This window comes from Myotis yumanensis, unplaced genomic scaffold, assembly GCF_028538775.1.
Source record: "Myotis yumanensis isolate MYYU_CA2020_CCGP unplaced genomic scaffold, mMyoYum1.0.hap1 SCAF_3, whole genome shotgun sequence".
In the NCBI taxonomy this organism is placed as follows: Eukaryota; Metazoa; Chordata; class Mammalia; order Chiroptera; family Vespertilionidae; genus Myotis; species Myotis yumanensis.
Genome location: NW_027223754.1, coordinates 6,620,849 through 6,639,047, shown reverse-complemented (window position 1 = coordinate 6,639,047; position 18,199 = coordinate 6,620,849). Strand labels below are relative to the sequence as shown.

Genomic DNA, 18,199 nt, shown 5'->3' with positions numbered 1-18,199 from the left:
ATGCTGCTGGTCCAGTAGTTGCTCTAGGTTTAGCCTTTTGAGGAAGCACCAGACGGTTCCCCATGGTGACCGTACACTGGTACATTCCCCCCAGCAGCATATGAGGGCCTTGATTTCCACGTGTCCTCACAAACACTTATCATTGCTATTGTCCATTCTCTTCTGGGCCACACGGCAACTCTGCAATGAGGAGGTGGGCTATGGGGCATGGGCATTTGAAATCTGGGGGACAAACCAAGAATCCCTGTTCTCCTAAAAGCAGGTGATGCCGTGGGCCTGCTCCAAGAATCCATTATTACTTTATGCTATCATTTTTTCCTTTGCCTTCTATGCTGCTTTAGTAGTTAAAAAGATTTCTTCTATTAAAGTTAAAAACACTTTCTAGATCAAAAAGTCTACTTTATTTGAGATGATGTCCTATAGAAATAAAATCACCTGATCTTAAATATACAGGTTTACTATGGCACTGCTGCACAAATTAAATTAAGTGGAAAGTGTACCATAAAGGGAGTGGCTGAGTAAGTTGTAGACCCCTTGCATGTGGCTAGCAGACAAGACAGAGTGAGGCTGGGCCTATATCCTCAGATCTGGAGGGAGGCCTATTCCATACATTTTAAGTAAAAATACAAGTTGTGGAGTATGATCCCATTTTTGGAAACTAAGGTAGAGAGCCAACGAATTACATAAGCGCTTCTGGTTTGAGCATTGAATAAAAGTGAGGAAAGTTAAGTAACTGTTCTGATGGATCATTTAGAAGGAGCTGTAAGTGAAGGAAATTAATAATTCTTTATTTTATAGCTCTGAATTTTTACTTTTCATAATTGCACTAATTTAAAAACATAAAGAAAAATTAAAGTCTATCTTCTTTTTAAAACTATATTTTCCTGACTTGCTGTTAATAGCTTCCGTTCAATAATTAGAAATAATTAATTTATTACCTTCTCTTGGAGATGCTGGGCTTTAGAAACCCTTCCTTGTTTATTGTAAAGAAATGAAGTACTTTTTTAAAAATAGGAGCAATGTTTGTCTCGCTATCAGTTTTTGAAATATCATTTCAATGCTTTCTTTCCCCATTATCATATATGGGTTTTGAAAAAGATAATATACTTATTACACAATAAAAACCACTTCTTATATAGTCACAACCCCCAAAACTGAGCATGGGAAATGGATAGAAGGATCAATAGGAACTTAATACACGGGAATAATCTAGAATCGTCCTCAGGTGTTCTCCTTTGTCATTGTGAGCTTGGATGGAGTGGTCTGTTCTCAGACATGGAGTGACATTTCCTCCAAGCGTGCAGTGTAACACAAAACTACAAATTGGGCAAACAGCCCGTACTTGGTATTTGTAGAATTAGTGTCACCACCACCTTATCTGGAGTTCCCTTTCCTGCTGTGTTTGCAAAATGATAAGGAGATCACACAGTAATAGGAATGTATGTAACTTTTCCCCTTCAAGTCCTAATGCATATTTTATGGGACACTCCAAACGCTTTAACCTTCTTAAGTTAAATTTGTCAACTGTTTGAACAGAATACCCATCTTTGAACATGCGATAGAAATTTCAATGAGGGCATAAATCTTTACTTGTAAGTCCCTACACAAAACTACATTTAAAAAATGACTCTACCCAGCAAAGCTATCATTTAGAATCGAAGGACATATAGAGAGCTTCCCAGACAAGAAAGAGCTAAAGGAGTTCTTCATCACCAAACCTGTATTACACGAAACATTGAAGGATCTTCTTTAAGAAGAAGGAGGAAAAAAAAAAAAGAACTATAAAATGGCAATAAATACATATCTATCAACAACTGAATCTAAAAAAAAATAATAAATGAACAAGCAGAACAGAAACAGCCTCGTAGATACTGAGAACATTTTGATGGTTGCCAGATGGGAGGACAAGTTGGGGATGGGTGACAAGGTGAAGGGACTGAGCAGTACAAATTGGTGGTTACAGAACAGTTGTGGGGAGGGGCAGCTCAGCATCGGGCAGTGGTCGGCAAACTGCGGCTCGAGAGCCAAATGTGGCTCTTTGGCCCCTTGAGCGTGGCTCTTGCACAAAATACCACGTGCGGGCGCGCACATACAGTGTGATTGAAACTTCGTGGCCCATGCGCAGAAGTCGGTATTTTGTGGAAGAGCCACACTCAAGGGGCCAAAGAGCCGTATGTGGCTTGCCAGCCGCAGTTTGCTGATCACTGGATCGGGGATATAGTCAGTGACAGTCTCATAGCTATGTAGGGTGTCAGATGGGTATGAGAGTTATTGGGATGATCACTTAGTAAGTTAGGTAATGTCCAATCCCTGGGTATACACACCCGAAACTAATATAATAGTGTGTGTCAAGTGTCATTGAAAAAAAAAATGGTTTAAATTAAAAAGAAATGAAATAAAATTAACTTGATGAGAAGCACAAGAAGGAAACCCGAGTATGTTTGCGAGGAGAGGAGCAGGATTGAGAGGAAAGCCCCCAGCAGAGGCCTTCCCTCCAGGATGGGACTTGGGAAGCCCAGGGGAGGGCAGACGCGTGCACAGCAGGTCTGATGGCGCCGAAGGGAGCAGGCAGGCCCGAGTCTTCGAACTGGGAAGGAGAGCATCTTCGTAAGCGCCCACCGCGAGGATTTCCATTCCCAGCCACAGAACTCGCGGTTCTGATCCTGGCAACCCCTCGGCATTAGACACACGGCTCTCGAGCTGGTCTTGATCGAATGCATTCTGGAAATGAACTTGCTTCTTACTTTACTTAGTAATTACTGCTGTGGAAGAATCCAAGACGCGGGGATGATAACATGCCTGCAACAGACCCGCTGCCGTCTGTCTGCCAGCGATGCTGCAGGAGGAACTGGTATAAATATGTGCGGCTTTGGCAGGAAGCAGCAGCGCTGCAAGAATGGTGAAGGCAGCCCTGGCCGGTTTGGCTCAGTGGACAGAGTGTCCCGGGTTCGATTATGGTCAAGGGCGTGTACCTCGGGTGTAGGCTCAATTCCCGGCCCTGGTCGGGGTGCATGTGGGAGGCAACCGGTGGAGGTGTCTCTCTCACATCCATGTTTCTCTCTCTCTGCCTCTGCCCCTCCCTTTCCCTCTCTCTGAAAAAAAATCGTGAAGGAAGTTGTGCAGTGATTCACAACGTAGATCCGGAACTGGCCGTGTGGCCAGGAACCAGGTACATGTTTAGCAGTGAGTAGGGGCTCAAGACAGCAGATCAATCAAGGCCCAGGCAGGGGAAAGGATTACCCGCACTGTGCCAGGAGGAGGGCTCTAAGCCATCTCTATCTGCTCACACCTTCTGGCAGGTAATCTACAAGACCAGTTGGCCGCCAAGCCACAAAGAAGCCCTGGCCCAGCTAACAGCCCAAGTTAGTTAACCATCAGTGGGGCGAGGGAACTGGGGAGGGAGCGAAGGAGGGAAACATTAACTGGAAACAATGACAAACTGGGGCCATTTAACTTGTGTCTTTAAGCGCAGAAGTTTAAGGTTGGGCAAACATGACCCTCTAAACCCCTTAATCCTGCCGCTGACATCTATTGTGACTCAGGCGGATTAATCATTGCGATCTCCACATGAATCATTTTAAGGAGTTAATATTTAAAAGTCATAAACTTCAGAGTCGCAGTAATTAGCCCAGTGGATCTCATTAATGCTGCAGGTTTGGGTCTTTCTTTTTACCACCCTGTTTTCACAAAGAAAGAGTCTGCTCAGCGCCAGTAAGGATGGTTTCAGAAAACACGGGAAAGGATGTAGATTCCTCTCGTGTTTGTGTGATGACAGAGGTGAGGAGGAACGCCGGGGAAATGAAGCGTTCGGGGCAGAACTGGAAATTCATAGCAGCATTAGGAGCTGAATGGTAAGACCATATGGTCATATTTCTTTTGAAGTCTAGGATCCGTTCCCATTATTCACCATAATGGCATCCAAGACTAAACTAAATCGCAGTCTTTAAAATTAAAAGCATTTTGCTCTTGGCTCTCAAATCTTCCTCTTTGCCGATTCCCAACATGCCCGAATGTGTCATCTATTTTCATAATGCAAAAAAACGCAAATAAATAACAGAAACAAGAAGAGGAAAAGAAAATAATGTCTTTCCATCCCACTTCCAAAGCGGAATAAAATGGTCCTGAAAAACACAGAATTAGTATCTTTAAAGCCTTTATTCGTATTATTTTTGCATCTGTCCAAGGCTCCTGGTGGCATTCTAAAACGATACGTACTCCTTTCATGGTTCACATTTAACAAATAGGAATTTAATTCTGCTGACCTCTCTGGAACATAGAGCATGCAGAAAGATTTTAAAGTTATTTAGCATTTTAGTGATATTCTAGCAATAAAGCTGTCAAAGAAAATATATCTAAGAGCTAAAAATGGGTGCTTTTTTCTGTTTAGAAATTGATGGAAATATCTGAAAAGCACAGTCCCACGTGTACGCCACCAACCCCGCATCCTCCCTCAGCACAATCCTGAGTGGGCTGTGGATGCTACTGCCTTCATGGGCGAAATGTCTTTATCTAGCAAAACTTTACACTCAATGGCAGCAGCGTCCGCTATTACCAGTAGGAGGACCGAGGCTCAGCAGGGCAGTGTGCGGCTGCCCCAGCACCAAGTGAAACCTCCCCACTCCTAAAGCTGGAGGACAGGGAGAGCACAAACCCCAAACATTCCATGAGCAACCACACCCGTTTCCCATGCTCATTAGCTTTTGTCCTTGAAGGGATTGCTGCTTAGGTAAATTTTCTCTGCAATGAAATCCACAAATCTGAAGTGCAGAAGTTTAAAGTTGCACTTCAGTGCATTTAAACAAATGCATCCACCAGGAGCCCAAACAAAATGGGGTACATCTATCACCCCTTCCCCGAATTCTCCCATCCCCCCGCAGTCAACCCCCAGCCCCACAGGCAACCGGGGCCCTAACTTCTTGGACGACAGATTCATTTTTTTTTTCTGTCCTTGAACTTTGTATGAACGGAGTCAGACAGTATGAATTCTGGATCCTTTCACTTATTGGAAGGTTGCTGAGCTTCTACCCGGCTGTGGGGGTGGGGGAGGTGGTATCAATCAATGGGCTGTTCTTTTGTGCAGCCAAGTTATACTCTACCGCGCAAATATGATACCATCTTTCGCATCCATCGGTTCACTTTGTGACTCCAGTTTGGGCCGGTTATGAAGATATGCTTTCATTTGTTAGGGGTAAATGCTTGGGACACAATTTGCTGGGTCAAGGGGTTGGGGGAGATGTTATTTTTGACTTTATATAAGAAATTGCCAGTTTCTAAAGAAATTGTGCCTTTTTAAAAAAATTTTACACTCCCATCAGCAATATACACGAGAGTTCAGTTATTCCACATCCTCACCAAATATTTTGTGCTTTGGATCTTTGTAATTTTAGCCATTCTCATGGGTGAGTGGTAGTGTCTTATTGTAGTTTTAATTTTCAGTTCCCTGATGGCTAATACTGTTGAGCATTTTTTTCATGTGCTAATTAAACATTGTTGTCTTTTCTGTGTAGTTTCTGTCATAAGATTCTTGCCCACTTGAAAACTGCACTTTTGGTCATTGATTTATGGGAGCTCTTTATATATTCTGGATACAAGTCCTTTGTAACACATGTATGTGCATGTACAACTTTCAGACTGCGTGTTGCCCTTTTATTTTCTTAAGGATATCTTCTGATGAGTAGAAGTTTTAATTTTGATGAAGTCCGACTTATCATTTTTTTCCTCTTACGTTTAGTCCTTTTTATGACCGCTTCAACCACCCATGCTTACTCCATGGTTGCAAACACACTCCAGAACACATTTACTTGTTTGCTGTGGTTTTCAAAAAGCTTTCTAGAAATGGGGTGAAATAACCGGAAATGATGGGGTTTGACCCTGGGTATTTCTGGCTCTGAACTCACCCGCTCTGGGCTGAGGAATGTGTGAAGTGAATTTTGGTCTCAGTTGTATTCATCAATATGGACTTAGAGGACCTCAAAGACCTTCCATCAGATACGTCTGTGCAGACAGAGGCAGAGGAGGGCAGCCACTGGAACACAGCACAGCTGAAGACATCAGACCAGCACCCACAGTCCAGGGAGGAGGAAGCGGGGGAATAAGCCGAGGGTGGAAGTGGAGCAAAGTCCCCTTTAGTGCCCGGAACTCTTGGTTTATATTTCATCCCTAAACTAACTCAGAGCCTTTGCCATCTCCCGCCTCAGCTCCCACAGTGGAGTTCACCCCCGAGTTGAAAACCACGTGCAAGATAGCGGGACATGAACCCCTGCATCTGCCTGCCTGGGAGGGCTTCTTCCCACTCACCGCGTGCAGACTCAGCCTGCGAGGCTCCGCGGGAATGATTGTTGGCCTTTGACCTTTGGCGATTTAAAATCCCCAGGTTTTCCCTCATAGCCCCGCTCTCCAAAGACAACCTGTCAAGATTTTGCCTGCCTTCCCTCCTTCCCTCCCTCCCTCCCTCCTTCCCTCTCTTCTTTCCTTCCTTCCTCCCTCCCTTCCTTTTTTTCTTCCTATATTTCTCTAAATAGATTTTATTGTGTTTATTCCACATACTTTTAAAGGAATTTTGAGTCAAGTGTTGAGGAAAGAAGTTGATAAATAAGTTGCTTTTTTTTAAGAGTCTTACTAAGCCCAAAGTTCACAGCTGTACAGCAAGTCCTTGCTTTAGGAATGCATCCTGTTAGCTGTTGACATGGAGGAGTAGACATTTTCCCATGAAAATGACACGGAGGAAGCCAGGATGGAGCAGGCACATCTGTGCAGTGACCTGTCTCCGAGGACCCGACTGACAGCACTAGGGCAGGACTCCACCCTATGAGGCTGTCGCTGAGAAAGGCTTTGTCCCAACCAGGAAAACCTCTCACCACAGTAGCCTCTTCCATTAGTTTCCTGCTTCCCAAGGTGGGAAGTTGTCTGGCTGGCCCTGTCCCCTGGTCGAACTCCTGGTGGACCTCCCCGTATAGGGGACAATTTGCATATTAGCCTTTTATTATATAGGATATATATATATATATATATATATATATATATATATATATATATTAGGTGATTTATGGACTGTAAACACATTCCCAATACATATACTAATTTTGCTTATGGCATTTCCATGTACATATAAAATATTTTAAATTACAAAAGCCTTGGAGGCCTTTTCCTCTGGATTGCCTGCTTCTATTGGAATGGCTTCCCCCATTCTCGGGCCTGCATACAGTCCCCGGGGCAGGCTGCGCAGACTCACCACCACTCCCCGGCCTGCCTCTTATAAAAACTGGAAAGTAAATATAGTAAATGCTCCCTCTCCTGCAGCTCGGCGTAGCCAAGTGGAACGGCTCTGAAAAAAGAGATGTCGGAGGAAGGCGCAGGGGAGCAAGAAGACACAGCCTGCTGCCGGACGCCTTCTCACCTTCGCTGGTCTCCATCTCACCCAGGAATACAGAACCGCAGCAAACACCTGCGCCTCCCCAGGACAAGTCCGCAGGCTAAGGATGGCAGAGCAAACACCCCCAGGAGGAACCTGGGTCCTTGACAGCAGCCGCCTCTGGGCTTCCGTTTGATGAGAAAGTAATTCTGTTAGGTGTTGAAGCCATTGTTTCTGGGGCTTTCTGCGGCCCTGGGGTCGAGTCCTTCCTATGTTATTCAGCCTCTCAATCCAACTTCTAGAATTCGTACTGCTTTATTTTTTACGTTTGACTTTAATCCATCTTAATTTATTTTTGAATATGCTGAGATATATGGGTCCAACTTTATATTCTTCCAGATGGATGGCCAGTTGTGCCAGCACCATTTATCAAATCCTACTGAATAGAAAAAACATTTTTTTGTTTTATACCAAATTTCCCTATATACTGGGATCCATTTCTGAAATTTTAGTTTATCCCATTGATCAATTTGTTGTTGTTTATGCCAATATCATATAGATGTGATTACACTGAGGTCATAGCATACACACACACACACACACACACACACACACACATATACACACACCCTTACATATATACACGTACATATATATATATACACACGTACACACGTACACACACACATATATATACACACACATATATACACACACACACATATACACACACATATATACACACACACACATATATACACACACACACATATATATATACACACACATATATATATACACACACACATATATATGCCATTTGATCTTCACTATTTATCTTTTAAATATATTTTTGGCTATTTTCAGACATTTATTCCTCCACATGAATTTTAAGATCACGTTCTTCAATTAAAAATTAGCCTGACTTCTATGCACTTATTTTTCACGAATTGATATTCTTATATCATCCTTTCTATCTATAAACACTATCTTTATATTTATTCAGAACTTTTATTTTTATATCTTTCAGTAATATTTTATCGCTCCCTTCATGTTAGGTCCCACACCACTCTTATAAAATTTGTTTCAAAGAATTTTATAGTGTTTGTTACCATTCTGTAGATAATGTGTTGACTTACAAGTTAGCCAATTAGTGCTTAATAATTATTTAAAAATAGTATGGGACATGCATCAGATATTATTCTCAGTAGCTGACCTATAATAACTCATTTTATTATCAACAAACTGCAGATTGAAAACTAAAGCACAATCCACACAGAAGAAAATTGAAGTCCAGAGAAATGAACTAATTTGTCCAAGCATGTTACTTGGCCAAGAATATGTCACTTGCCACTCAGCTAATGAGTGGCAGATCTAGGACTTAAACACAGATAATTTCTTAACTGCTATGCCACAGTACCTGTGATGTCCATATACTTATCATATATTCATTCAAGTAACAATTTGCTTCAACTTTTATTACTAGAGACACATGGTTTTTGTATGTATACAATGACTCATATTTAACAAAAGCACCAAATTAACTTTTCCCAAATAACATATATTATTTCATTATCTTTTCTTACTAAAATTGCTAAAATGTCTAAAACAATTTTGAATACTAATTGTGAGAGGAGATGAGCCTTCCTTAAGATCCCAATTATAACTAAATGCTCCTAGGGTCTCACCATTGACAAAGCTGTTTCATGTTTTCAATTGGCCACCTTACATATGACTAATGGATTTGTTTTTTCTTCTCATGTTACTTCCTGAGTCTCATTTAAAAAAAAAATATATTTATTGATTTTTCACAGAGAGGAAGGGAGAGAGATAGAGAGTTAGAAACATCGATGAGAGAGAAACATCGATCAGCTGCCTCCTGCACATCTCCCACTGGGGATGTGCCCGCAACCCAGGTACATGCCCTTGACCGGAATCGAACCTGGGACCCTTCAGTCCACAGGCCGACGCTCTATCCACTGAGCCAAACCGGTTTCGGCTCCTGAGTTTCATTTTAATAAGTTTTATGGTCTCTAAGATTTATCCCATACCTTTTCATCATCTATTGATAAGATCACATTTTTCTCCTTTGATTTATTAATCTAACTAGAGGCCTGGTGCACAAAATTCGTGCAAGAGTAGGCCTTCCTTGGGCTGCTTGCAGGCACCTGGGACCCAGGCTTCCCTAGCAGACCGGGTTTGTCCGGAAGGTCATCCAGAAGGACATCCGGTGTAATTAGCATATTATGCTTTTATTATAGATTTCCTAACATTGGAAAAAAAACTTGCTTTATCATCAAGGGTTAGTGACAACTTGGTTATTAATTTGGTCTAGCCTATTGCTCCTTTTACACATTGCTAGATTCTTATATGCAAACTAGAGGCCCTATGCACAAAATTCGTGCAAGGGGCTTGGCCACTGCAGCTGCAGCGGCTTGCCTCGGCTCTCCCAGCCCCGCCTTCGTCCGGAAGGTCTTCCAGTCTAATTAGCATATTACACTTTTATTATTATAGATGTTTATTTAGGATTTTACACATCTATGGAGAAGATAATTTGGTCTAGGTAGCTTCTTTTATGTACTGTTTTAATCAAGTTTTACAAGGAAGGGCATGTCAACTTCATCATGTGCACTTGAGTGCTTTCCGTTTTTCTGGGTGTGTGTTGTGTTGAATAGCTTTTTGGACATTGCACTTAGTTGTGCTTTGAAGGTTAAATAAAATTCTCCTAGGGACCCAGGAATCTAGTTTTTCCTTTTCAACCGTGCCCCCTTTTAATGGCCTTTTTAATCTCTTCTGAGGTAACTGATTTTGGCAAGCTGTCTCCATGTTTTGGAATAATTTTGGGTTAATTACATTTTGCTAAGAAAAAAGATAAATTCCTCTAGAGCTTTAAAATGTGTTGTAAGAATAGGCCCTTGTCGTTGTTACAATGTCTTGAGCGTCTCACCTTACTTTCTCCTTATTCTTTCATAGGAATCACGAGGGGCTTTCTATTTCCTTAGTCTTTTGAACGAATCAGCTTTTATGTTTGCTTTTAATTTTAGCTTTATCTTGAATATCTACCACTTTCCATTTCCTTGGGTTTATTTTTCTGATATTTTACTCATGTCTTAAGATGTATGGTAAATTTTTTTGTTGGTCTTCAGTCTTTAAATATGTTATTTAACAAGATATTTTCCCTCTGATTACGGCTTTCACTGACTCCTTATACATTTTGGAATAAGGGTTTTTATTTCATTGCTTTCTACCGTTCTTTAGCAGGGTCTAAGAGTGTCATAATCCAGGGGGAGGGGCTTTGTTTATTTTTTTGTCATCTATTTCTAACTCTACTAAATTAATATGAACAAATATTTTGATTTATGAAGTGTCTATTTTTTCTGATATTTTAATGTTTCTTTTTGTGGTTAAATGCACATTGGTTTCTATAGATATTCCATAGATATATAAGAAATAGTGTCACTTCTATCTGACTGTTATCAATTTCTGAATTTGTATCTTTGCTGAATTTTTATTAATAGTGTCTAATTACTCTTATTTTTGCCTCTGAGATTTATCTGATTTTGAAAGAAGTAGACCAAAGTATCCCACAACAAATGTATTTTAACACCATTTTAAAAAAATAGCTTTTACTGTATTGAGTTAGCTATATTGTTTAATGTTTGCAATTTAAGACTGTTCATCCTTCTGTCTTTGATCACTTCCTCACTGTTCCTCTTTGTCCTGTTTTGTGTTTTTATTTATAAATTCTACTTTTCCTCATATTAAAATTGCTATTCCTGCTTTCTTTTTGTTTGTATTTACTTAATATATCTTTATATCCATCTCATTATTCTTTTAATTTTTTCTTTTTTCATTTGTTTTTTATTAAACTTCTTAAAATTGAATTTATTGGGTGTGACATTGGTTAATAAGATTTTGTGACAGCCGAAACCGGTTTGGCTCAGTGGATAGAGCGTCGGCCTGCGGACTGAAAGGTCCCGGGTTCGATTCCGGTCAAGGGCATGTGCCTGGGTTGCGGGCACATCCCCAGTGGGAGATGTGCAGGAGGCAGCTGGTCGATGTTTCTCTCTCATCGATGTTTCTAGCTCTCTATCTCTCTCTCCCTTCCTCTCTGTAAAAAATTAATGGGGTATATTTAAAAAAAAAAAAAAAAAAAAAAAAAAAAGATTTTGTGACAGCATGGATGGTCCTGGAGAACATTATGCTAGCTGAAATAAGCCAATCAGAGAAGACATATACCGTATGATTTCACTTATATGTGGAATCTCCTGAACAAAATAAACTAACAAACAAAACAGAAACAGACTCATAGAGGCAGAGAACAGACTGACAGCTGTCGGAGGGGAGGGTGGTTGGGGGCTGGGTAGAAAAGGTGAAGAGGTTAAGCAAGAAACAAACAAAAACCCGCAATCCTCATAGACACAGACAAGAGCATGGTGGTTAGCAGAGGGAAAGGGTGGGAGCAGGGAGAAGAGATAGAGGGGGGCTGAATGGAGATGGAAGAAGACTGACGTTGGATGATGGGCACACAATACACTGTTCAGGGGATGTGTTACAGGATTGTGCACCGGAAACCAGCCCATTATTCTCCACTATTTCTTATCATTATGTCTGCTTCTTACGAATACCAATAGCTTTTATAAACAGACTGAACAGTTTTGGTAAAAAAAATCCAGCACATTTTCATTTCACGTTCATCTACATTTGACTCCTTCCGTCTCGTTTCATGGTGATTCATGATCCTACAGGTTTCCTTTCTTTCCTTGGAGCTGTTGTTGCTAAATTGATCGGATTGCTACTCACTCCCTTTTCCTCCTGCTAATTAGCTAGGTCTATTGTGCTTTTTTTTTCTTTTTAAAAAATTCTAGTAATGATTACCTGCCTTTTCCTGACATTCATATTCAAATACATGTTTTTCATTATTACACGAGTGCAAGGTAGCAATTATTTCCCTGCACTTGGGCTCCATTCCGTACCCCCCCCCCCCCTCCCTTTTCAGCTCTGACTTTGGAACACCTTCCCTCCCACTTTCCTCCACCTGCAGGATGGTGCTGAGACGGGGCAGTAGTCTTAGTTGTCGCCTGCTTTTGTGTTTCCCCTCCTGGTGCTTCTTAAGAATTTTTAGTTGCTCCGTCATCATTGGGATTCCAAGGCAGGTAGGGTGGGGCAAAGGCAGGCTTACAGTGGTGAACACGCAAAACAGGTTATTCTTGTAATAATGATTAATTATTGCATTATTTTCCATACGAACAACAGGAAGCCTACATCTGCCCCACCCCCCTATAACATTTTAGTTTGTAAATCACTGTTTCCCCTCCTTTTCATAGCAGAGTATCTGATTCCGGTGGGATCACTTCTTCAGTGCTTCCTCAGATGGTATCCATTGGTGATACAGTCTCTGAATCTTTGCTCTGAAATACCTTGCACTTCCTCTGGGAGATGGATGGTACCTTCTCTCTCTGTAGGATCCCTCTGTAGGGTGGTAGATGTTATCCCATTGTCTTCCAGCTTCCACTGTTGCAGAGGAGAAACTCACCCATCTCATTTGTGTTTCTTTTGTAACTAACAAGAAAAGCAACATTTTCTTTTCTCTCTGGATTTTGTAAAATAACTTTATCCATGAAGTTAAATAATTTTTCTAGGATGTGCTCAGGGGTGTGTGTGTGTGTGTGTGTGTGTGTGTGTGTGTGTGTTTCCTTCTTAATTTTACCTGGAAATGTATTTTTCCCTTTTGAGTTATTTCTTCTCCTTCATCTTCCAAACTATTGATTTGAATTTCAAATTTCAAACTATTGACCACCCTCTCACCTTCAACTAATTCAATGAATCTATTACATCTTTTTGGTTTGTAAATAGCAGCTTTCTCCCTAGCATTTAGCTGTTATTGTTGGTTTTGTTGTTCCTTTTTTTCCCCATTCTCTTATATAATTTTAATTTTGGTTCTCATTTCCTCTCCCATCTCCATTGCTCCTTTCCCTTGGGCGCTTCCTGATGTTTTTTGTATCCCCCCCACCCCACCCGTCCTGTGTGCAGGGTGCCATGAAGCAGGCCAGGCTTTCCTGGGTGCCTTATGACACTGTAGGAAGTCCCGTGAGACTCTAGGGACACCTTTCCACTCCCCAGTTCCCTTGTTGGACTGCCACAGATCTGAGTGGAGAAACTGCGTCTGCTTAGGCTCCCCCAGCTCCTGAGGGAATGAGGAAACCAGCTCCTCAGGCCCATGGGGAGGCAGGGAGCCCCTCTCAGACCCACAAAGCCACAGCGTCCTTCCTGATCCCCACCCTAGGTCTCCTCCTCATCCTGGGCTCTCACCTGGGGAAAAGCACCTGCATCGGCTTTGTCCTTCAGGCCCCTAGTGAGTTCTAGGTCTCCTTACGCCCCTGATCAGGGCTCAGCTCACAGGAGGGAGGTGCTGGCTGAGGGATGGTGGGTGCGGCGTCATTCCAGCCACCATCATGCCGGGGTCCTGGATATTTGCAGGCAAATGCAGCCTGCTCCTCTAATGCCCTTTTCATTCGAGGGAGAGGGTCGTCCTTGGCCAGGGGAAGGTCAAGCACCTGAAACACTTACAGGAGAGACGGACGGAGCCAGGATGCAGCCCACCGGGGAGGCACCACATTGAGAAATCAGGGTGGGGTCTACACTTGAACTGGCCTTGGACCAGCCACATCATGAGCTGAGAAGCAGAGGCTGGTTTGTAAGAGCTGGGGCAGCCGGAAGGGCCAATGGTGCGCAGCAGGAGACAGACAAATCCCAAGGCAACAGGAGGAAGGAGGAGAGAAGCCTGGGGTGAGCCCCCTCCAACATCAGTGAGCGCCTGCCCTTGCCCATCTGCCTTCCCCTCGCCCTTCCGACCTTGCTAATTTATTTTCTATTTTGCTCTCAGGTGTGTATAAATGGAGACGTAATGCTACTTGTGTTTTAAATGTAACCCTCCTCCCCATGGCCATTCTATAGATGTAAGAATAAATGCTGAACTTTTCAGTTTGAAATTCTGGAATTCATAACCCCAACACCAAATTCTAACTGGTGAACATGTTGGGTTAAGACGGCTCAGAGGTATTCTACTCGGACTTATGGTTCTATGGATCACGTGTCCTTATTCCAGACAGCCCCTCTTCAAAGTCACCGTCATGGCCAACATTCTGACTGGAGTGGATAAACATTCACGTTTGGTCAAAAACACTACAGGCAGTGTAATGGGGGGGGGGGGGGGGGGGGGGGAGAGAGAGAGAGAGAGAGAGAGAGAGAGAGAGAGAGAAAGAAAGGTCTTTCATTTGATCATTGCTCCAAAAGTGTGGGCCGATCTCATGCAGCTGTTTCCGAAGAAATGTGTCTCAGGCCTGACAGGATAAATTCTCTTCAAGGGGGAATCAAAGAAAATAGCATCCAAGAATGCAAAACAAGCCTTTGTCGCCTCACCCCATCACACCTACAGAGAGCTCCCCAGCTGCTAAAGAGAACTGTTTCCATTGCCCAATAAACCACATGAGGACATTTAAAGAGAAAGATCTGTGAGATCCAGTCAAGTCACACATTACTGTGCAAATGAAATCATCCCGGCTTCCCAGGATCTAAAGATAACCTGGGCCCCAGCCAGTTTGGCTCAGTGGATAGAGCATTGGCCTGCAGACTGACGGGTCCCGGGTTCGATTCCTATCAAAGAGACATGCCCAGGTAGCAGGCTCCATCCACAGTAGGGGGCGTGCAGGAGGCAGCCAATCAATGATTCTCTCATCATTGATGTTCCTATCTCTCTCTCCCTCTCACTTCATCTCTGAAATCAATAAAAAATATTTTTTAAAAATCTTAAAAAAAAAAAAGAGGATAACCTGGACTTAACAATAGTCACCGGCCGGTGAGGAAAGCCATAAAAATGATTAAAATCAAATTTGATAATAGAGCATAAAATTGTTGAATAAACATATAAAGCATCGAATTTCTGGATTGGAATCCTTGTACGCGCATTAACGGGGTCCCCACTGCACCCTCCCGCAGCAGACGCTGCCTCTCCCTCGTCAGGCACGGGACACGTGGGTTCAGGACTGACACTCCGTGGACAGGCTCAATCAGCAAGACTCTTTGGAACTGTTTCAACGGTCCTTGGCTACTATTAACATTTTTAATCTTTCATTTTTATTATGTGTCTGATGTCAGGAGCAGTGGCAGGAAGCACATTTTGTCAATTAAATAATTAATCCCACAGCATCCCTGTCAGGGAGGAAACACTGACATTTGTCAGGTTCAAAGAAAATGAGAGTCTAGGAGGATTTGCCATGATGCTGGCGCGAGAAAAACAGACCCCGAGAGCCGACTTTCCGTCCACTGTTCCTGCCACAAACCTGCCCCGTAGCAAAGCCCAGTAAGAAAAGGTATGGCCACCCTCCTCCTGCCTCAGTCTCAGGGACCCATATCAGCTCTATTTCCTAAATATGCCTCAGTGCCCTCACCCCCTCCAGCCCACCGTCAGAACATGGAAGCATGGAGCAGACTGCTGAACCACAGAGGGAAGGCGGGGGAAGGCGGGAGGGTGGGAAGAGATCAACCAAAGAACTTGTATGCAGGATTGCACACGGGCACAGACAATAGGGTGGTGAAGGCCAAGGGCACGGGTGGGGGGGGCAGGGGCAGGCCAGAAGGGGTCAGTGGGGGAAGAAAGGGGACATATGCAATAGTTTCAACAATAAAGATTTAAAAACTAAAAAAACCCCAAAATGGACTGACACTGACAAACCAATGGGTACTTAGGATACGCAACGACCTGTTCCCGGTCTTGGCGAGTGCACCGAGGTCAGAAGCCTGCACGCTAGGGACAGAGGGCCTGGGTTCCAGTCCCAGCTCGGCCACAGCACCACCACGGGCCTCCCCGCGCCCCAACAGCTCACTCTGTGACAGGAGGACACTACCCACCATGGTCTTCCTCAGAGGTGGCCCGAGGGGGGAATGGCAGTGCCCACGCCTGTGTATCTGCCCACTGAGGGGTCAGGGCACGGGAGCTCCACATAGCAGCACAGTCCGTGTGTGTGTGTGTGTGTGTGTGTGTGTGTGTTTAATGTTTTCTTTTCCTTTTTTAAATAAAATATATGTTTATTGATTTCAGAGAGGAAGGGAGAGGGAGAGAGAGATAGAAACATCAGTGATGAGAGAGAATCACAGGTCAGCTGCCTCCTGCACGCCGCACACTGGGAATGGAGCCCACAACCCAGGCATGTGCCCTTGAACGGGAATTGAACCATGACCTCCTGGTTCCCAGGTGGATGCTCAACCACTGAGCCACGCAGGCCGGGCCCTGTGTGTGTTTGATACTCTCTGATTTATGAACACGTACGTTTAGGGGACCTGTGCCTTCGCCTTTGACCTCTGCTCTGAAACCTCTAATCATGACTCCACTCACTGCTCCCGCCAGCAGCCTCCACCCCCACAGGAGTCTGGCTCGCTGTCTCTCCTGTCCCTTTTCATTCTCTCGTCCACGGCTCGGGAGGAGCTGAGCGATGGTGCTATCGGGTCCCTAAGAACTAAGTCCCAGGGTTTCCACAGGCGGCATCGCCATGCCATCCACAACGGGCTCTGCGTGGGATTGGCTCTGCCCGGGAAGTGAACACGTCGGCTCACTGTTTCTCACCCGCAACCATCCCCGCTCTGCCACGGGGCCTGCTCGCGTGGGGTGGAGATGCGCCTCCCAGCACAGCCCGCCTCTTAGGCCTTTTCCCTTCTAATCGCCTCCCACAGTGCGGTATTTCCCAGGAGGGCACTGAACAGCTGTTTTTGTTACAAAAAGCAGGAATTTACACTGGTTCCGATTGCACGCATTTCTACAACTGCCGGCTATTTTTTAAATCGGTGAAAAATGTACCCGGATGGTCTATATTGGCTGTGTAGATAATACGGAAGAAAAGAAAGTTGGGTTTAGAATTATAATGCAGTATACAATGCATTAAACCCCACTTAACAAGATCACGTATCTCTAATATATGTTCTATATCTTCCCCTAAAAGCTGGATGAAAAATCTTAAGCTGTTTTGCCCCCTTCCCTGAAATTAACACCTGTAATGAAGGCATGCTTTTGGGGAGAAAAAAAATCCACTCTTTAGCAAATCAAATGAGTCTGCTTTGATGTAAACGGGTTTGGGCGAGCGAACAGCATTTCAGTCTAGTTAGGATGGCTCTTCCCATAATGCATGGGGAATTTTCAAACTTTTGAATGATTTATTGCATTATTACTTTTTCTTACATTTGTTCCTGCCCAATATCAAACTGTTAGTCACAGTGTCTGTAAGGTGATTGGAAAAGGATGAAAATATCCTTTATCTTTGAAGTTTATGTTTCTTCCTTTCCTGATTAAATTGGCGAAGGGATGCCAAGCTCTATGTAAATTGACTGTGCAATACCAGTATAAGAGGATTTTATTTTTATTAGCAGTAATCTTGCCCACAACTCACGACTGTGTTAGAAGAAACAAAATATAACCCCTTGTGCCTAATTTAAAATGAGCTACTGTCTCAAAGCGTATTCATCGGTAGGTTCCGGATTGTGAAGTAAAGTCACAGAAGTCACTGGCGGAACATGCCGGCAGAGGACAGAGCGTAAAAACGCTCAACAAACATGTGCGACTGAACAGACCGTGGTGGGCTGTGCTGTGGGAAACGAGGATGTAGCACAACCTCAGCATCCCAGGTTGCCTGCGAGAGACGGTGGAGCCCTTGTGCAAACGCAGACCCACCAGCGGAGCGGGATGGGCCAGGAGATGACCGGAAGGAGACTTCCTCCTCTCTCATGAGGGAAAGGCCAGCTTCCTCCCCAGCAGCTCCTGCTCCCCTGCCCCAGTGCTAACTGCATAAGCCGTGTCCG

General features: G+C 43.6%; 1 protein-coding gene across 9 annotated transcripts in view; it reads right to left on the bottom strand.

Moving 5' to 3' along the window:
- Positions 1-18,199, bottom strand: part of TENM3 (teneurin transmembrane protein 3) — a 670,243-nt gene that overhangs the window by 400,651 nt on the left and 251,393 nt on the right. The gene's annotated exons all lie outside the window — the stretch shown is intronic.